Source organism: Bos taurus, chromosome 7 (genome assembly GCF_002263795.3).
Source record: "Bos taurus isolate L1 Dominette 01449 registration number 42190680 breed Hereford chromosome 7, ARS-UCD2.0, whole genome shotgun sequence".
Lineage (NCBI taxonomy): Eukaryota > Metazoa > Chordata > Mammalia > Artiodactyla > Bovidae > Bos > Bos taurus.
Window position 1 is genome coordinate 22,335,574 of NC_037334.1, and position 22,239 is coordinate 22,357,812.

Here is a 22,239-nt window from a genome sequence, read left to right on the forward strand (position 1 = left end):
CAAAGGCAGTTCTAAAAGGGAAGTTGATAACAATATATGGTCCTACCTCATGAAACTTGTCTTATTTGTGTATGCTTCCTACACCTACCACAGGACTTGGGTTAAAGGGGTTATTGATTTGGCTGCTAAGTGAACAGCCAGGACTATAACACTCTTTCTGTTCAGTTTCCAATAGGTGGTTCTGTGAGCGAGGACAGGAGTTCTTGAGGCCCTGTGGACCAACAGAAGTTGAATGATATCCTTTTCTGCCTTTTCACTTCCAAACTCTAAGCCCACATCTTTAAATACAGTGTGATGGACACCTTTCTTTGTTCCAACCCCAGTCAGGTGAGAACTTGAAGAAGTGAATTTGTGGAGCAGAGGGAAGGCAGGCTGGAGCAGGTCCTGAGTAAACTGGATTCATGCTGATCAGGTGGCTTCTCTGGTTAGTCTGTGCTTTCTGTGTACCAGGGGCAGGGGTCAGCCTGCAATAGTGAAACTTTCTAGTCTCTAGTGATGTCTTTGTCATATATTTTCATGAATCCAAGTTCTGATACCTTGTTTACACATTTGATTATATCGCATTTCTATATTTTTTGGCTGCACCTTTAACCAAAAAATAAAGTGTCTATAAAAAGCTTTGTTTTTGGTGTGTTTTTAAGAGTGGAAATATTTTACGAAGTTCAGCATTTCTTAAGCATCATCTTTGTAGAAGCCAAACTCAGAAGTTTGAGCAGTGAATGCCTTAGTGGTCAAGAGCCCTAGGCTTGGGTTCTTGACCTGGGTTCAGCGTTCTCTGTGTTTTCCAAGCGTGAGTTTCCCTGCTGCAAAGTGGAAGAGATAGTTTCTTCTTGCTTCACAGAGAATTGTGATGCTGTTAAAATTTATAATATGTTTACTTTAAAATTGTGAAATATATACATAGATGCATGCATAAATCATATAGCTTAAAGAGTAATAAGGTGACCACCACCCAAGTTAAGAAAAAGGACAATATAAGTCAGTGCCTTAAAAGTCTCTTGTGAGAGACTTCTGTTTCTAGAAAGATAAAATAGAAATACTTTTCTCTGTTAGTAAGTACAGCTAAAACCCTGGATTTTATATTTAAAACAAACATAACAATGCTCTGAATGGTGGAGAGAAGAAGGCAGACTAGCGGGTAAGGAATGAAACTGCAGTGAGTTCCCTGGGTTTTATTTTTACCTCATTCATCTCAGAAGCTGGCAATCTGGAAATGTGAGTAGATGCAAACAAAAAAGGCCCAAAGAAAAGCCTGCTTCCACCAGCCTTAGGAATGGAAAAGAGGCAGTCCAGCAAAACAGAAAACTTTTCTACCCTAAGCACTAAACTAGTTGATAAATTAGTCTCTGGCTTTAGCTGCAGGCTTTAAGCAGCATCATTCAAAATTTAGTATGTTGTATTATATTACACAGTCCAAGATATTTTTATTTTCATGTGTTTTGTTCTCTAACCAATAGATTATTTAGAATATTTCTTAGTTTCCAAATTTGTAGGATTCTAAAGTCTTGTTAATTTCTTTTAAAAAAATACTTTTAATTGTAGTATAGTTGATTTACAATGTTGTATTAGTTTCTGTTGTAAAAACATATACATATGTTTTATTATACATATACTATACATGTATAGCATATACATATTTATTATACATATGTTTTATTATACATGTTATACATATGCTTTATTATATATATGCTTTATTTTCTATAGATATGCTTATATATTTATATATATATATATATATATACACATATAAATATACACTTTTTTTTAGATTCTCTTCCCATATAGGTCATTGTTATTGTTCAGTCGCTAAGTCATATCTGGCTTTTGGCGACCCCATGGACTGCAGCACGCCAGGCTTCCCTGTCCTTCACTGTCTCCCGGAGTTTACTCAGATTCATGTCCATTGTGTCGATGATGCCATCCAGCCATCTCATCCTCTGTCACCCACTTCTCCTGCCTTCAGTCTTTCCCAGCATCAGGGTCTTTTCTAGTGAGTCAGCTCTTCGCATCAGGTATCTAAAGTATTGGAGCTTCAGCTTTTAGCATCAGTCCTTCCACTGAATATTCAGGGTTGATTTCCTTAAGGATTGACTGGTCTGATCTTCATGCAGTCCAGGGGATTCTCAAGAGTCTTATCCAGCACTACAATTTGAAAGAATCAATTCTTCAGCACTCTGCCTTCTTTATGGTCCAACTCTCATATCTGCACATGACTACTGGATCTTTGTTGGCAAAGTGATATCTCTGCCCTTTAATAATACATTGTGTATGTTTGTCATAGCTTTTCTCCCAAGGAGCAAGCATCTTTTAATTTCGTGGCTGCACTTACCATCCACAGTAATTTTGGAGTCCAAGAAAATAAAATCTGTCACTGTTTCCACTTTCCCCCCGTCTAGTTGCCATGAAGTGATGGGACTGGATACCATGATCTTTGTGTGTGTGTGTGTGTTTTTAATCTTTGTTTTTTGAACATTGAGCTTTAAGCCAGCATTTTCACTCCCTTCTTTCAACCGCATCAAGAGGCTCTTTAGTTCCTCTTCGATTTCTGCCATTAGAGTGGTATCATCTGCATATCTGAGGTTGTTGATATTTCTCCTGGCAATTTTGACTCCAGCTTGTGAGTCATCCAGGCTGGCATTTCACATGATACACTCTGCACAGAAGTTAAATAAGTCAGGTGACAATATACAGCCTTGATGTGCTCCTTCCCCAATTTTGAACCAGTCTATTGTTCCACATACAGTTCTAACTGTTGCTTCTTGACTTTCATACAAGTTTATCAGGAGACCTGAGACCTTACCGGTGGCCTGGTAGTCCCATCTCTTTAAGAATTTTCTGTAGTTTGTTATTATCCACAGTCAAAATCTTTAGCATAGTCAATGAACCAGAAGTAGATGTTTTTCTGGAATTCCCTTGCTTTCTGTATGATCGAACAGATGTTGGTGCTCTCTGGTTTCTCTGCCTTTTCTAAATCCATCTTGTACATATGGAAGTTCTTGGTTCACATACTGCTGAAGCCTAGCTTGAAGAGTTTTGGGCATTACCTTGTTAGCATGTGAAATGAGAGCAATTGTACAATAGTTTGAACATTCTTTGACTTTGTTCCTCTCATTACAGAGTATTAAGTAGAGTTCTCTGAGCTATATTGTAGGTTATTATTAGTTATCTATTTTATACATAGTAGATTGTATTTCAGTCACAATCTTCCAATTTATCCTTCCCCTTCTTCTGCCTTTGGTAACTGTAAGTTCACTTTGATAACTTATAGTGAATGACTTTGGATTCGTGATCTCCAAAGATTTAGCTTCAGGCCCAGAGACCAAGCTTGACCACTCAGGGCTCTTGTGTGGCAGAAGTTTTATTACAGTGAAAAGGGACAGAGGAAGCTTCTGACATAGACATCAGAAGAGGGCATAGAGTGCCCCACTTGCTAGTCTTAGCAAGGGAGCTATACACTTTTTTAATTGGTTGAAGGCGAGAGGAGAAGGGGACAACAGAGGATGAGATGGTTGGATAGCATCACCGACTCAATGGACATGAGTTTGAGTAAGCTCGGGGAGTTGGTGATGGACAGGGAAGCCCGGCATGCTGCAGTCCGTGGGGTTGCAAAGACAGGACTGTGCAACTGAACTAAACTGACTCCCACAATTTACATTTTAAGATAACAGGATTAGAATTTAACAACAGAAAGATCTTACCAGACTCACTCCCATAATATACATTCCAAGATAACAGGATTAGTCAGAAGGTTTTAGTACAGAGTTTAAACTGAATTGTTTTGTGGTGTAATCATCCGTTCTGGGCTTAAAGAAAAAAAAAATGTTTTATGTGACGAAATAGATGGGGAAACAGTGGAAACAGTGTCAGACTTTATTTTTTGGGGCTCCAAAATCACTGCCGATGGTGTTTGCAGCCATGAAATTAAAAGACGCTTACTCCTTGGAAGGAACGTTATGTCCAACCTAGATAGCATATTCAAAAGCAGAGACGTTACTTTGCCAACAAAGGTTCATCTAGTCAAGGCTATGGTTTTTCCTGTGGTCATGTATGGATGTGAGAGTTGGACTGTGAAGAAGGCTGAGTGCCGAAGAATTGATGCTTTTGAACTGTGGTGTTGGAGAAGACTCTTGAGAGTCCCTTGGACTGCAAGGAGATCCAACCAGTCCATTCTGAAAATCAGCCCTGGGATTTCTTTGGAAGGAATGATGCTGAAGCTGAAACTCCAATACTTTGGTCACCTCATGCGAAGAGTTGACTCATTGGAAAAGACTCTGATGCTGGGAGGGATTGGGGGCGGGAGGAGAAGGGGACGACAGAGGATGAGATGGCTGGATGGCATCACTGATTCGATGGACGTGAGTCTGAGTGAACTCTGGGAGTTGGTGATGGACAGGGAGGCCTGGCGTGCTGCGATTCATAGGGTCACAAAGAGTCGGACACAACTGAGCGACTGAACTGAACTGAACTGAAGAGTAAGGAATGCAGAGGAATTTGTCCTTTCCTCCTCCTTGAAAATTCCAGACCCCTATCTCCTCCTTGAGAGCTGCAGACCAACCTCTCCTTTTTGGAAAACCCAGACTTCTTATCAGCCTGCCTAGGAACTGACTTAGTTTTCTATATCTGTGACTCTATTTCTGTTTTATAAGTAGGTTCATTTGTACCATTTCTTTAGATTCCATATATGAGGGACATCATATGATACTTGTCTTCTCTGTTTGATTTCTTTCACTTAGTATGGCAGTCTCTAGGTTCATCCATATTGCTGCAAATGGCATTATTTCACTTTTTTATGGCTGGGTAGTATTCCATCACACACACACACACACACACACACACACACCTTCTTTATCCATTCCTCTTTCAGCAGAAATTTGGATTGCTTCATGCCCTGGCTACTGTAAATATTGCTGCAGTGAAATTTGAGGTCCATGTATCTTTGAAAATTATGGTTTTATCCAAATACATGCCCAGGAGGGGGATTGCTGGATCATATGGTAGCTCTATTTTCAGTTGTTTAAGGAACCTCCATGCTGTTCTCCATAGCAGTTATACCAATTCATGTTTCCTCCAACAACATTGGAAGGTTTCCTTTTTCCACGCTGTTCTCAACATGTATTGTTTGTAGACTTTTAGATGATGGCCATTCTGACCAACATAAAGGGACACCTTTTTGTAGTTTTCATTTGTGTTTCTCTAATAATTAGTGATGTTGAGCACCTTTTCAAGTGGTTCTTTACCGTCTGTATGTGTTCTTTGGGGAAATGTCTCTTTAAGTCCTCTGCTCATTTTTTGATGGCTTATTTGTTTTGTTTTGTTTTGCTATTCAGCTACATGAGCTGTTTGTATATTTTGGAGCAACATTGTCAATTGCTTTGTTTGCAAATATTTTCTCCCATTCTGTGGGTTGTCTTTTCATTCTGTTTATGATTTCCTTTGCTGTGAAAAGGCTTTTGATTTCAGTTAAGTCCTATTTGTTTATTTTTGTTTTTATTTTCATTACTCTAGTGGATCAAAAAGATCTTTCTGTGATTTATGTCAAATAGTGTCCTGTCTATATAATACCTCTTGAGTTTTGTACCATCTTGTTTTAAATTTAGGTCCTTGATCCATTTTGATTTTATGTTTGTATACAGTGTTAGAGAATGTTCTAACTTCATTCTTTTACATGTAGCTATCCAGTTTTCCCAGCATCACTTGTTGAGGAGATTGTCTTTTCTCCATTGTTATAGCCTTGCCTCCTTTGTCATACATTAATTGACCATAAGTGTGTCGGTTTGTCTCTGGATTTTCTGTTGTTCCATTGATCAGTATTTCCGTTTTCATTCCAGTACCATACTGTTTTGATTACTGCTTAGGCTCTAGGTTGCTCTGCTGGGAACTGTCTGAGGCTGGCCCTGGGTTGTATTGCACTTCCCAGGTCTAAGCCTCTCAGGTTCAGGTCTTGTGGTACTCCACAAAGGTGCAGACTCGGTTGGGCCTGCATTTTGTGCCCTTCTCAGCTCCGAGCAGCTCAGGTGACCAGGTGCTTGGCGAGCACGGTCACTGCGACTTATCGCCTCCCCTGTCCATGCTGCTCAGTTTTCTGGGTGTACAATCGGCGCACCTTCTCAGGTGTGCCTTGTGTCTCTTCTTGGGAGCTGATCTCTGGCTGTGACCCTCCGGGCAGATGTCGACCATCCAGAATCCAAAGAAATCTTGGTTAGCAATGAAGCCTGCTTGCATTTTGGTAGATGATGCCTCTCTGGGGCTGCGATTGCCCCCTTCTGGCTCTGGCTGCCCTCACCTGCCTGTCTCTGGCCGGGGATGGGCCGGTCCAAAGCCAGCTAGCTCTGCTCAGTCCTTTGTTCTGTGAGGAGGCCTGGCAGTGTCTTAGGTTAAGGCTTTTCCCAGGATAGCTATCCCACAGTCTGGTTTGCTATCTTGTTAGTTCCCTCAGGTTGCCCTTGGGGCATTCAGGCCAGGTCCTTACTCTAAGCAATGCAGCCCGCGCCTCCCTGCCCAGCTCCCACTTGCTAGTGGTGGATGAGGGCGTCTGTACTGCTTCTCTGCTGGGAGTTACCATTGGGCATGTAATCTGTGGGTTTTAATTATTTGTTTATTTTTCCTCCTGGTTATGTTGTCCTCTGAGGTTCCAAGGCTCGCCACAGACTCACCAGTGAGAGTGTTTCCTGGTGTTTGGAAGCTTATCTTTTTTGTAAGACTCCCTTCCCTGGACGGATCTCCATCCCTACCTCTTTTGTCTCTCTTTTTATCTTTTATATTTTTTCCAACCTCCTTTTGAAGACAATGGGCTGCTTTTCTGGTGCCTGATGTCCCTCTGCCAGCATTCAGAAGTTGTTTTGTGGAATTTACTCAGCATTCAAATGTTCTTTTGATGAATTTGTGGGGGAGAAAGTGGTCTCCCCATCCTATACCTCTGCCATCTTAGGACTGCCTTCCCCTGCAGTGTTCTAGTTTTGTTGTATAGTCTAAAGTCAGGGAGCCTGATTTCTCTGGTTCCATTTTTCTTTCTCAGAATTGCTTTGGCTATTCAAGGTTATCCATTCATGAGTTGATGGACGCTTGAGTTGTTCCTCACCTTTTTTATTATTGTTAATAGTGATGTTATGAATATTTGTGTGCAGAGTTTTGTTTAATCATGTGTTTTCAATTCTTTGATTATATACCCAGGCGTGGAATTGCTGAGTCATATGGTAACTCTGTGTTTAACTCTTTTGGGAACACCAAACTATTTTTTATAATAATAGCTGGACCATTTTACACTCCAGTTTCTCCACATTGTTGCAGACACTTGTTATTTTCCTATTTACAAAGTATACAGCCTTCCTAGTGGTTGTGAAGTGGTATCTCATTGTGGTTTTGATTTGTATTTCAATAAGGGATAATGGTGTTGAACATCTTCTCGTGTTTATTAACAATTTGTATATTGCTTGGAGATATGTCTATTCAAATCCTTTCCCCATTTTTTAGTTGGGTTGTTTGTCTTTTTATTGTTTAGTTGTAAGATTTCTATATATATCCTGTATCCTAGACCCAATCAGATAATATGATTTGCTTTCTCCCATTCTGTGGGTTATCTTTTCTTTCTTGATGGTGTCCTTTGAAGCCAAATGCTTTTAAAGTTTGATGAAGTCCATTTTATCTGATTTTTTCTTTGGTTGCTTGTGCTTTAGGTGTCATACCTACCCAGGGTTGTGAAGACTTACTTCAATTTTTTCTTCTTAGAGTTTTATAGTTTTAGCTCTTACGTTTAGGTTTTTGGATTTATCTTGAGTTAATTTTGTATGTAAGGTAAGGGTTCTTTCTTTTGCATGTGGATATCTAATTATCCTAGTACTATTTGTTCTTTCTGCATTTAATTGCCTTCACACTGTTGTCAAAAATCAATTCATTTCTGGACCCTCAGTTCTATTCCATTGATATGGATTAGTTATCCCTATTCTTAGGCCAGTTTTACACTGCGTTAATGGTAAGTAGCTATGTAATAAGTTTTGAAATCAATAAATGTGAGTTCTTCAACTAATTTTGAAAATTGTTTTGGCTGTTACCTTGAAATTCTATATGAATTTTCGGATCAGCTGTTCAGTTTATGCAAAAAAGGCCGTTGGGATTTTGATTGGGGCTGACCTGAATCTGTGGATTACTTTGGGAAGTACTGCCTTCCTAATAATATTGTGTTCGAGTCCATGAACAGAGGATGTCTTTCAGCTTATTTAAGTCTTCTTTAATTTCTTGCAGCAATGTTTTGTAGTTTTCAGTGTATAAATCGTGCACTACCGTGATTAAATTTATTCCTTAGTATTTTATTCTTTTTTATTCTATTTTCTAATGGCATTGTTTCCTTAATTTTGTTTCAGATTTTCATTGCTATTGTATAGAAATACAACTAATTTTTGTCTGTGCTTGGATTTTGATTGGGGTTGCATTGAATCTTTAGGTCAATTGAGGGAGAATTAACATCCATTCAGTTCAGTCACTCAGTCGTGTCCAGCTCTTTGTGACGCCATGGATTGCAGCACACCAGACTTCCCTGTCCATCACCAACTTCCGGAGCTTGCTCAAATTCATATCTGTTGAGTCAGTGATGCCATCCAACCATCTCATTCTCTGTTGTCCCCTTCTCTTCCTGCCTTCAATCTTTCCCAGCATCAGGGTCTTTTGCAGTGAGTCAGTTCTTTGCATCAGGTGGCCAAAGTATTGGAGTTTCAGCCTTAGCATCAGTACTTCCAGTGAACATTTAGGACTGATTTCCTTTAGGATTGACTGGTTTGATCTCCTTGCAGTCCAAAGGACTCTCAAGAGTCTTCTCCAACACCATAGATCAAAAGTATCAATTCTTCGGCACTCAGCTTTCTTTATAGTCCAACTCTCACATCCATACATGAATACTGCAAAAACCATAGCTTTGAATAGATGGACTTTTGTTGGCAAAGTAATGTCTCTGCTTTTTAATATGCTGTCTAGATTGGTCATAGCTTTTCTTCAAAGGAGCAAGCGTCTTTTAATTTCATTGCTACAGTCTCCATCTGTAGTGATTTTGGAGCCCCCAAAATTAAAGTCTCTCACTGGTTCCATTGTTTCCCCATCTATTTGCCATGAAGTGATGGGACTGGATGCCATGATCTTTGTTTTTTGAATATTGTGTTTTAAGCCAGCTTTTTCACTCTCCTCTTTCACTTTCATCAAGAGGCTCAGTAAGCTCTTTAGTTCTTCGCTTTCTGCCATAAAGGTGGTGTCATCTGCATATCTAAGGTTATTGATATTTCTCCCGGCAATCTTGATTCCAGCTTGTGCCTCTTCCAGCCCAGCATTTCTTATGATGTACTCTGCATATAAGTTAAATAAGCAAGGTGACAATATACAGCCTTGACCTACTCCTTTTCATATTTGGAACCAGTCTGTTGTTCCATGTCCAGTTCTAACTGTTGCCTCCTGACCTGCATATAGGTTTCTCAAGAGGCAGGTCAGGTGGTCTGGTATTCCCATCTCTTTCAGGATTTTCCAGTTTATTGTGATCCACACAGTCAAAGACTTTGGCATAGTCAATAAAGCAGAAATAGATGTTTTTCTGGCACTCTCTTGCTTTTTTCATCATCCAGCAGATGTTGGCAATTTGATCTCTGGTTCCTCTCCTTTTTCTAAAACCAGCTTGAACATCTGGAAGTTCACGGTTCACATATTGCTGAAGCCTGGCTTGGAGAATTTTGAGCATTACTTTACTAGCGTGTGAGATGAGTGCAATTGTGTGATAGTTATGGACCTAACAGAAGTAGAAGATATTAAGAAGTGGTGGCAAGAATACACAGAACTGTACAAAAAAGACCTTCACGACCCAGATAATCACGATGGGGTGATCACTCACCTAGAGCCAGACATCCTGGAATGTGAAGTCAAGTGGGCCTTAGAAAGCATCACTACGAAGAAAGCTAGTGGAAGTGATGGAATTCCAGTTGAGCTATTTCAAATCCTGAAAGATGATGCTGTGAAAGTGCTGCATCAATATGCCAGCAAATTTGGAAGTCAAATAGACTTTGCAATAAAAGCCATAAGAAGAGACAAAGAAGGATGGTACATAATGATCAAAGGATCAATTCAAGAAGAAGAGATAGTTATTAATATATATGCATTCAACACAGGAGCACCTCAATGAGTAAGGCAAATGATAACAAGTATGAAAGGGGAAATTAACATAATGATAGTGGGGGACTTTAATACCCGACTCCCACCTATGGATACGTCAACCAAGCAGAAAATTAGCAAGGAAACAGAAGCTTTAAATAATACAGTGGACCAGTTAGACCTAATTGATATCTACAGGATATTTCACCCCAAAACAGTGGATTTCCCCTTTTTCTCAAGTGCACACGGAATATTCTCCAGGATAGATCACATCTTGGGCCATAAATCTAGCCTTGGAAAATTTTTTAAAGTTGAAATCAGTTCAAGTATCTTTTCTGATCACAATGTGGTAGGACTAGATATCAAATATGGGGAAAACCCTATTAAAAACAATCATATGGAGGCTAAACAACACACTTCTGAATAACCAACAGATCACAGAAGAAACCAAAAAGGAAGTCAAAATAGGCATAGAAACAAATAAAAATGAAAACACGACAACCCAAAACCTATGGCATTCAATAAAAGCAGTGCTAAGAGGGAGGTTCATAGCAATACAAGCCTACCTCAAGAAACAAGAGAAACATCAAATAAACAACCTAACTTTAAACCTAAAGCAACTAGAAAAGGACGAATAGAACAACTCTAAAGTTAGTAAGAGGAAAGAAGTCATAAAAATCACAGAAATAAATGTAAAACAAACGAAGGAGACTATAGCAAAGATCAACAAAACTAAAAGCTGGTTCTTTGAGAAGATAAATTAGACAAGCTGTTAGCAAGACTCATCAAGAAAAGAGGGAGAAGAATCAAGTCAATAAAATTAGAAATGAAAATGGAGAAATCACAACAGACACAGAAATATAAAAGATTGTAAGAGACCACTATGAGCAATTATATGCCAATAAAATGGACCACTTGGAAGAAACGGAAGATTTCTTAGAAAAGTATAACCTTCCAAAACCGAACCAGGAAGAAACAGAAAAACTGAACAGACCAATCACAAGCACAGAAATAAAAATTGTAATAAAAATTCCAACAAGCAGAAGCCCAGGACCAGATGGCTTCACAGGTGAATTCTACCAAAAATTTAGAGATGAGCTAACACCTATCCTACTCAAATCCTTCCAGGAAATTGCAGAGGAGGGTAAACTCCCAAACTCATTCTATGAGGCCACCATCACCCTAATACCAAAACCAGACAAAGATGCCACAAAAAAGAAAACTACAGGCCAATATCACTGATGAACATAGATGCAAATATCCTCAACAAAATTCTAGCAAACAGAATCCAACAACATATTAAAAAGGTCATACATCATGACCAAGTGGGCTTTATTCCAGGGATGCAAAGATTCTTCAGTATTCCCAAATCAATCAATGTGATACACCATATTAACAAATTGAAAGATAAAAACCATATGATTATCTCAGTCAGATCAGTCGCTCAGTCGTGTCCGACTCTTTGCGACCCCATGAATCGCAGCACGCCAGGCCTCCCTGTCCATCACCAACTCCCAGAGTTCACTCAAACTCACGTCCATCGAGTCGGTGATGCCATCCAGCCATCTCATCCTCTGTCGTCCCCTTCTCCTCCCGCCCCCAATCCCTCCCAGCATCAGAGTCTTTTCCAATGAGTCAACTCTTCGCATGAGGTGGCCAAAGTACTGGAGTTTCAGCTTTAGCATCATTCCTTCCAAAGAAATCCCAGGGCTGATCTCCTTTAGAATGGACTGGTTGGATCTCCTTGCAGTCCAAGGGACTCTCAAGAGTCTTCTCCAACACCACAGTTCAAAAGCATCAATTCTTCGGCACTCAGCCTTCTTCACAGTCCAACTCTCACATCCATACATGACCACTGGAAAAACCATAGCCTTGACTAGACGAACCTTTGTTGGCTAAGTAATGTCTCTGCTTCGGAATATGCTATTTAGGTTGGTCATAACTTTCCTTCCAAGGAGTAAGCGCCTTTTAATTTCATGGCTGCAATCACCATGTGCAGTGATTTTGGAGCCCAGAAAAATAAAGTCTGACACTGTTTCCACTGTTTCCCCATCTATTTCCCATGAAGTGGTGGGACCGGATGCCATGATCTTAGCTTTCTGAATGTTGAGCTTTAAGCCAACTTTTTCGCTCTCCACTTTCACTTTCATCAAGAGGCTTTTTAGTTCCTCTTCATAGATTATCTCAGTAGATGCAGAGAAAGGCTTTCACAAAATCCAACACCCATTTATGATGAAAACTCCAGAAAGCAGGCATAGAAGGAACATACCTCAATATAATAGAAGCCATATACAGCAAACCCACAGCAAACATTATCCTCAATGGTGAAAAATCGAAAACATTTCCTCTAAAATCAGGAATAAGACAAGGGTGCTCACTCTCACCACTACTATTCAATGTAGTTTTGGAAGTCCTAGTCAACAGCAATCAGAGAAGAAAAAGAAATAAAATGAACAGATTGGAAAAGAAGATGTAAAACTGTCACTATTTGCAGATGACACGATCCTCTACATAGAAAACCCTAAAGATACTGCCAGAAAATTACTAGAGCTAATCAATGAATATAGTAAAGTTTCAGGATATAAAATTAATACACAGAAATCCCTTGAATTCCTATACAATAACAATGAAAAAAACAAGGCCTGCTGTCAAGAGAATCTACTTTACCAGAGCTGGGGTTTTATCAGAATCTAAATAACCTGAGGTGAGGGAAATACCCAACTCTAGCTCTTTCTAACCTTCCATATAGGGGAGAGGAAATACCAACTTCAGTCCCCTCTATCCATCCTCTCCCACCTAAGGGGGTGGGGGAACTAAGAAACACTGGTGAAGCTGACAGTCCACAGGAACAGGATCACCAAAAGACTGAGACCTAATCATGGAGTTATAACATGCCACTCTCTCCACTGTATTGCTAAAGGCCTTCTCACATGGTAAAGTAGATTCTCTTGACAGCAGGCCTTGTTAAGACCAGAATGCTCTAGTATAATTCAAAACAATTCCCTTTTCTATACTCCTACCCAAAGTATGAGGGGATTTTTCTGTGTTCTTTCCTGTGAGAACTTTGCAGGGATGCCAGAGATAAAACTCATGAAAGTATGAGAGCTCTCTCATGACTAGGATCCCCCTGGAGTTTTTTATCTCTCAATCTTGTCCATACTGAGCCTCTAGGATCCTATTAATCACAGTTAAGACCTTTCTATCCCAGTACTCATTCTCATGGAGGTGGATTTCTGCTCTACCTGTCTGTTGTTACAATTTATGATACAGAGGTTTGCCCTCTGACCTCACTTCTCTGTCCTTCATGTCCTTTCAACAGAAGATTATAAACTATACTAGGAGGGGGAGGAAAAAAGTTTGAGGAGACAGAGCAAACATCAGAGCCAGACCCAGATATGGTAGAGATGTTAGACTTTACAGACAACTTTTAAACAACTGTGATTAATATGTAGAGGGTTCTAGAGGAAGAAATGGAAAACACATAAACCAGATGGGTAGTAAAAGCAGAGATGTGGATACTCTAAGAAAAGAATCAAAAGAAAATGCTAGAAGTTAGAAAACTGTGTAACAAAAATCAAGAATGCCTTAGATAGGCTAATCAGGATACTGGACACAGACAAGGAAAGAAACAGTGAGCTTGCGGTGTGTTAATAGAAACTTCCCAAAATGAAAACCAAAGAGGAAAAAGGTCTTTAAAAATAGTAGAATATACAGAAACTGTGGGACAACTACAAAAGGCCTAAATAACACATTATCAGAGTTCCAAAAGAAGAAAGAGAGAAAGGAACAAAAGAAATATATGAAGCATCAATGACTAAGAACTTCCTCAAGTTAGTTTCAGATACCAAACCATAGATACAGGAAACTCAGAGAATGATGAGCATGGTAAATACTGAAAAACCTACACTTAGGTATATCATATTCAAACTGTAGAAAATCAAAGATAAAAAAATCTTGAAAGAAGGCAGAGGAAAAAATAATACTGTAGGTGGTATAGTATTATTTGAAAGTGGACTTGGGTTAATTGTAAATGTAATTGCAAATGAAACTGACAGAGGATTAATCTCCAAAATATATAAGCAGCTTATACAGCTCAATATCAGGAAAACAAACAAGCCAATCAAAAAATGGACAGAAGACCTAAACAGGCATTTCTCCAAAGAACACATGCAGCTGACACATGAGAAGATGCTCAACATCACTCATTATTAGAGAAATGCAGATCGAAACCACAATGAGGTATCACTTCATACCAGTCAGAATGGCCATCATCAAAAAATCTACAAACAATAAATTCTGGAGAGGATGTGGAGAAAAAGAGACCTTCCTGCACTGTTGGAGGGCATGTAAACTGATAATATGGAGAACAGTATGGAGATTCCTTAAAAACCTAGGAATAAATCTACCATATGACCCAGCAGTCCCATCGCTGGGTCCCATACCCCAAGAAAAACACAATTCTAAAAGACGCATGTACCCCAGTGTTCATTGCAGCACTATTTACAATAGCCAGGACATGGAAGCAACCTAGATGTCCACTGACAGATGAATGGATAAAGAAGATGTGGTACATATATACAATGGAGTATTACTCAGCCATAAAAAGAAATGAATTTGAGTCACTGGTAGTGAGGTGGATGAACCTAGAGCCTGTTATACAGAGTAAGTAAGTCAGAGAAAAACAAATATCATGTATATTCCATATATATGGAATCCAGAAAAATGGTATTTATGTATTTATTTGCAAGGAATGGAGACACAAATATAGAGAACGGACTTGTGGGCACAGCAGGGGAAGGAGAGGGTGGGACGAGTTGAGAAAGTATCATCAACATACATACACGATCATGCATAAAATAGACAGCTAGTGGAAAGTTGCTATATAAAATAGGGAGCCCAGCCTAGCGCTCTGTGATGCCCTAGAGGGGTGAGTTGAGGGGAAGGGAGGGAGGCTCAAGAGGGAGGGGATACATATATAGTTATGACTGATTCATGTTGTTGTATGGCAAAAACTAACACAACATTGTAAAGCAATTTTCCTCCAATTAAAAAAGAAAGGGAAATCCTAATGCTCAACCAAAGGGAAGAAAAGTTATGATGAACCTAGACAGTATATCAAAAAGCAGAGACATCACTTTGCTAACAAAGGTTGGTAAAGTCAAAGCTATAGCTTTTCTAGTAGTCATGTATGGATGTGAAAGTTGGACCATAAAGAAGGCAGGGCACCAAAGAATTGATGCCTTCAAACTGTGGTGCTGGAGAAGACTCTTTAGAATCCCTTGGACAGCAAGGAGATCAAACCAGTCAGTCCTCAGGGAAATCAACCCTGAATATTCACTGGAAGGACTGATGCAAAAGCTCCAATACTTTGGCTACCTAATGGGAAGAGTTGATTCATTGGAAAAGACCCTGATGCTGGAAAAGATTGAGGGCAGGAGGATACGGGGACGACAGAGGTTGAGATGGTTGGATGGCATCAACCGTGACTCAGTGGGCATGAGTTTGAGCAAACTCTGGGAGATAGTGAAGGACAGGGAAGCCTGGTGTGCTGCAGTTCATGGGGTCACAAAAAGTCAGACACGACTTAGTGACTGAACAATAATTGATATTCTGAGAAAGAGAAAATGGAATTATATACAATGCTCAAGTAAAACTGCAGAAGGTGGAAAAGAGGGCAAGACAAAAATCAGGAAAAAAGAACAAGGGCAACAAATGGAAAACAGTAACAAATATGAAAGAAAGTGAGAGCTCAGTCATGTCCGACCCTTTGCGGGCCCATGGTCTGTAACCTACCAGGCTCCTCCGTCCATGGGATTTTCCAGGCAAGAATACTGGAGTGTGTTGCCATTTCCTTCTCCAGGAGATCTTCCCCACCCAGGGATCGAACTTGGGTCTCCCGCATTGTAGACAGACGCTTTACCATCTGAGCGACCAGGGAAGTCACTGGTGGAAGTCACAGTAACAAATATAGTAGGTATTAATCTTAACTACATCAGTAATGACTTTACAGCCACATTGGGAGACAGTTCAGCAGTTTCTTAAAAAATAAACAGTCTTACTGTATCACCCAGCAATCACAACTCCTTGATATTTACCCAAATAAGTTAAACCTTACATTCACACAAAAACATGCACATAAAGATTTATAACAACTTAATTCATAATTGCCAAAATTTGGAAGGAACCAAGATGTCCTTTAGTAGATGAATTGATAAACTATGGTGCATCCAGACCATGGGTTATTACTTAGGACCAAAAAGAAATGAGCTATCAAGTCATGAAAAGATATGATGGCACCTTAAATGTGTATTGCTAACTGAAAGAATCCAATTTGAAAAGGCTATATAATGTATGACTACAACTACATAGAATTCAGGGAAAATCAAAACTTATGAAGACAGAAGATCACTAGTTGCTAGGGAATGGGGGAAGGAGGGATGAATAGGCAGAGCACAGAGGGTTTCTAGGGTAGTGATCCATTTAATATGATACTGTAATGGTGAATGCATGCCATTATATTTGTCCAAACTCATGGAATGTACAACACCAAGTTGTTGTCTAGTCTTTTCCGACTCTTTGTGACTGCATGTACTGTAGCCCACCAGGCTCCTCTGTCCATGGGATTTCCCAGGCAAGAATACTGGAGTAGGTTGCCATTTCTTTTTCCAGAGAATCTTCCTGTCCCAGGGAAAGAACCCATGTCGCCTGCATTCGTAGGCAAATTGCTTACCACTGAGGCACCAGGGAAGCCCATAACACCAAGAGTCAACCATAATGTAAATTGTGGACTTGAGGTGATAATAATGTATATCAGTTTAGGTTCATCAATTTTTGCATGTGTAAAAAATTGCAGTGTAAAAAAATTTGCACCACTGAGGTACAATATGTTAGTAGTGAGAGAGGTTGTGCATGTGTAAGGGCAGAGAATGTCTAGGAACTCTGTACTTTCTGGTCAGTTTTGCTGTGAACCTAAAACTGCTCAAAAAAAATAAAGTCTGTTTTCCGGAAGGTTTTTTTTTTTTTTTCCTTCAGTTTAAAAGGTTGTTTCATCAGTTGTTGAGTCCTGGTTGACAGCTTTTTTTACTTTGAACACTAAAGATCTCACTCCATTGTTTTCTGTATTACCTAGTTTATGAATATGTCTGCTATAATTTTTAACCTTTGTTTCTCTGTGTGTAATTTTTTTTTTGTCTCACTGCCTTCAAGATTTTTCTCTTTTTGTCTGTTTTTTAGCAGTTTGAATGATGTGTCTAAGTGTGATTTTTTGGGGGGATAGTATTTATCCTGTTTGTGATTTCTGAGTTTCTTGTTTCTCTAGTTTATATTTTTCATTGTTTTCTGAAAATTCTTGCCGAACTTATCTTTAAATGTTTCTCTTTTTCCCTTTAATTATATTTCATCCTTCTGAGATTCTAATTACCTATATATTAGACCACTTGATATTTTTTCACAGCTCCTGAATACTCTGTTCTGTTTTTTTACACCCTTTTTCTCTTTGTGTTTACATTTGAGTAATTTCTATTACTCTGTCTCTGGGTTCCTTGATTCTTTCTTGGCTGTATTGAGTCTATAATGTGTCTGTCAAAGGCATTCTTCAACTCTTTTATTGTATTTTTTATTTCTAGAATTTCCATTTGATTCTTTCTTATGATTTTTATATTTCTTCTGGAATTCCGTATCTGTTCATATATGCCATCCATTTTTTTTTACTCAAGACTTTAACTGATTTACCTTACATTTAAATTGTCAGTTCATTCTAATATCTGGTTTTTCATGATTCTGTTTCAGATAATTGCTTTGTCTGTTAACAGTACTTTGTTTTCTTTTTTTTAATGTGTCTCATAATTTTTATTGCATACTTGTATGTAATATAGTGTGTAATTTGTTGTTGAATCACCAAGTCATGTCCAACTCTTTGCATCCCCATGGACTGCAGCACCCCAGGCTTCCCTGTCTGTCCCTCATCATCTCCTGAGTTTGCCCAAGTTCATGTCCATTGAATCAGTGATGTCATCCAACCATCTCATCCTCTGTCGCCTTCTTCTCCTTCTGCCTTCAGTCTTCCCCAGAATCAGGGTCTTTTCCAGTGAGTCAGTTCTTCACATCACTTGGCCAAAGTATTGGAGTTTCAGCTTCAGCATCAGTCCTTCCAATGAATATTCAGGGCTGATTTCCTTTAGGATGGACTGGTTGGATCTCCTTGCCTTCCAAGGGACTCTCAAGAGTCTTCTCCAGCACAACAGTTAAAAAGCATCAATTCTTTGGCACTCTGCCTTCTTTATTGTCCAGGTCTCACATCCATACATGACTACTGGAAAGACCATACATAGCCTTGACTAAACCAGCCTTTGTCAGCAAAGTGATATCTTTGCTTTTTAACACATTGTCTAGGTTTGTCATAGCTTTCCAGCCAAGAAGAAATCGTCTTCTAGTTTCATGACTGCAGTCACCATACACAGTGATTTTAGAGCTGGAAGAGGAAACCTGTCCTCTGCCTCCACCCTTTCCCCTTCTATTAGGCATAAAATGGTGGGACCAAATGCCATGATCTTAGTTTTTTTTAATATTGAGTTTTAAGCCAACTTTTTCACTCTCCTCCTTCACCCTCATCAAGAGCCTCTTTAGTTCCTCTTCACTTTCTGCCATAAGAGTGATATCATCTGCATATCTGAGGTTGTTGATATTTCTCCCAGCAATCTTGATCCTAGCTCACAGCTCATACAGCCTGGCATTTCACATGATGTGCTCTGAGTATAGGTTAAATAAACAGGGTGACAATAAACAACCTTATTGTACTCCTTTCTCAATCCTGAACCAGTCAGTTTTTCGATAAGGGTGCTAACTGTTCTGACCCACATAACAGGTTTTTCAGGAGACGAATAAGATGGCCTGGTATATCCATCTCTCCAAGAGTTTTCCACAGTTTGTCATGATCCACACGGTCCAAGGCTTTAGTGTAGCCAATGAAGCAGAAGTGGGTGTTTTTCTGGAATTCCCTTGCTTTCTCTATGATCCAGCGAATGTTGGCATTTTATCTCTGGTTCCTCTGCCTTTTCTAAACCCAGCTTGAACATCTGAAAGTTCTCTGTTCATGTAATGCTGAAGCCTAGCTTGGACGATTTTGAGCATAACCTCATACTAACGTGGGAGATGAGTGCACTTGTCTGGTGGTTTGAATGTTGTGATGTACTGAATGTCCTAAAGTACTGCCCTTCTTGGGAATTGGGATAGTATGTAATACCATTATGTAAATATGATTTTCTTTTCCTGGAAGTATGCACATTTCTTTTTTTCCTAAGCCATTAGTGTGGAGATCTGAGTCAATTTACTTAGTATTTGAGTTTGAGATAATTTTTCATTGCTATATTTTGCCTTCAGTGTAACTTCAGCTTCAAAACATTTTGCTTAGGAAGAGGCTAGGTTTCCAGAAGTTTTGTTTTGTTTTGTTTTTAAATATTCCTGCTTCACCTGCAGCTTTGAGACTTGCAGTGTACTTGTACCTCAGGATTTTCTTGATGCACTCTTGCCCCTCCCTAGCAGTAATCTTCTATTGTCTGGTACTAGGCTTGGCTACTCTAGTGGTGGAAACCAACGGGGATCCTGTGTTGTCCTGGTCCAGCCTCAATTAGAGAGTTTGCAAACTTTGTTGCCATATGGGAGGTCAGGAAATGATCTGGCCCCAAATCTTTAGAAGTGTTCTACCATTGTGAGAGGTTCATTATACTATCTCCTGCCCAAGACCCACCAAAGATACAAGGAAGAGTTTTGAATGTCATGGAGAGGAGGGGCAGGATCATTGAGAAAGCCCCGGGGACAGAAATAGTCTCTCCTGTGAGCAGGAGAGGTGTGAATTTCCCTTGTATCTGTGACTCCCAGGAGTTCCATACTCTTATGTAGCCCATACTTTGCCTTTAGCAATTCATTGAAAGGTTTTGTGTGAATTCTTCTTACCTTCTTCTGTGGAGCCCAGTGTTTCATTCTTTTGTGTTCTGCCACAGGTAAACATGTGCTCATGTTCCACCTCTTAAGTGTTGGCACCTGAGTTTCCTTAGATTTTAGCTCTTTGCTCTGTGACCTCAGTTCTCTGATGGGTCCAGGAAAAGTTACCATTTTATGGTTTATCCGGCTATTGCTGTTGTGTTAGGGTGTGAGCAATACTCTTCCCAGCTTTCTACATCCTAGAATTCTTTGTGTTTTGAGAACTTTTTTTTATCTAATCCATTTCATATATGTTTAATATGTAGCATGATAATTGATGTTGCCTTTCATTTACTAGCAATTTTGATTCCCCCTTTGACTTACAGTTATTTTTTAACATACCTATTTTTAATTGGTGTATAATTGCTTTACCGTGTTGTGTTACTTTCTGCTGTACAATGAAGTGAATCAGCTGTGTTGTTGTGCTTAGTTGCTCAGTTGTGTCTGACTCTTTGCTACCCCATGCACTGTAGTCCACCAGGCTCCTTTCTCCATGGAATTCTCCAGGCAAGAATACTGGAGTGGGTTGCCATTCCCTTCTCCAGGGGATCTTCCCAACCCAGAGATCAAACCCAGGTCTCCTGCATTGCAGGCAGATTCTTTACCATCTGAACCACAGGGAAGCCCAAATCAGTTGTATGTATACATATATCCCCTCTCTCTTGAACCTCCCACCCACCCCTATCCCACCCCTCTAGGTCACCCCCAAAAATACAGAACGCTTCACAAATTTGCAAGTCATCCTTATGCAGGGGCCATGCTAGTCTTCTCTATATCATTCCAATTTTAGTATGTGTGCTACTGAAGAGAGCACTGATATACAGTTATCTAGATAGAGACTTTTAAAAAGTCACTATCATTCTTACGATTTTTGGACCAGAATATATATTCAGAATTTATAGGATATGTGTTTAATCTCTATGAAGCCAGGTTTATTAATTATTAATAATACACAAATTCTCTGTATCTTTTGTCTGCTTGATCTAAGATTGAAAAACATATGTTAAGGTATCCATTATAGTAGTAGCTTTACACTTTTTTTTAATACCTTTCTTTCTCCCTGGTTATTTTAGTTATAATTTTGTAAGCTATTTTCAGCCCAGAAATACTTATGAATGTCTTTGTTTTGGAATATCAAGCAAGATAACCCTCTGATTTAATTAAGTTGGGTTTTTTTTTTCTATGATAACTTCTAGTTTCTTGTTTTTTGTATTTTTGCCCATGTCTTTGTTTCTAATCTGTTTTCTATATCCACTGAAAACTCAAGTACATATTTATTGTCCTTCCTTCCCTAGACTATTGACATAGGTTTCCCATCAGTCTCCTTCTTCTACTTTTACCTTATTACAATCCATTCTCCAGTCAGCAGCCAGAGTAATAATTTTCTAGCTGAAAGCTCTCCTGTGACTTCTCTCACACTCAGACTTCTTCCCATGCTTATGTTATGTAATCTACCCCCAGCTATTTCTCCAGCCGCATCTCACCACACTCTCCCCTTTGCTTCCTATGCTCTAGCCATACTGGCTTTATTTCTTTTCCTAAACCGTGCTGTGCCTATACTTAAGGGTTTTTGCACAAAGTAGTTTCTCTACCTAGAAGGCTTCGTATCATGACTATTGCCCTCTTTTCCTTCAAGACTAAATGCATTTGTCACCTCGGAGAATTCTCCCTAAACCTAAAGTAGTCATTCTGTCACCAAGTTACTGTATTATATCGCTTCATTTTTTTTTCTTTAAAACATTTACTAGCATCTGAAATATCTCTAGTCATTTATTTGTGGAAATCCGTGAGAGTGGGTACCTTGTGTGAGCTCTTTTCTGTTTTATCCCTGGCACCTGTAACCCTGTACATCTCAGGGAGATTTACTTCAGCTATTTCTTTAGGTCTTCATCTAATCAGTTCTCTCCTTCTAAAATTTCTTTTTGTACTCACTTACCTTATCTGGAGTTCTTCCAAATGCCATAATTTTCTTCTTCATGTGTTTTCCCTTGAATTTCTCAGAATTCCTTTTTAAGTTTGTTTACTAATATGCTGATTCTGTTTTCTGTAGTACCTAGTTTTTCTATTTACTGCTTCCATTGGGATTAAAAAATCTGCAATTCCATAATCACATTTTTTTCTTACCATATTTTTTTCTGA

At 39.3% G+C, this 22,239-nt stretch overlaps 1 long non-coding RNA gene and 1 other non-coding gene across 2 annotated transcripts in view; one reads left to right on the top strand and one right to left on the bottom strand.

The window, feature by feature from the left end:
• The window catches only part of LOC112447379 (uncharacterized), a 33,464-nt gene extending 32,908 nt beyond the window's left edge, over window positions 1–556 (top strand). Inside the window, exon 4 of the long non-coding RNA XR_003035543.2 lies at window positions 166–556. This is a non-coding gene — a long non-coding RNA (uncharacterized lncRNA). The remainder of the gene's footprint in view (window positions 1–165) is intronic.
• A 20,251-nt stretch (window positions 557–20,807) lies between these two features.
• Window positions 20,808–20,914, bottom strand: LOC112447664 (U6 spliceosomal RNA). The gene has a single exon (XR_003035842.1). It is a non-coding gene; the product is annotated as a U6 spliceosomal RNA (small nuclear RNA).
• Window positions 20,915–22,239: the final 1,325 nt, after the last annotated feature.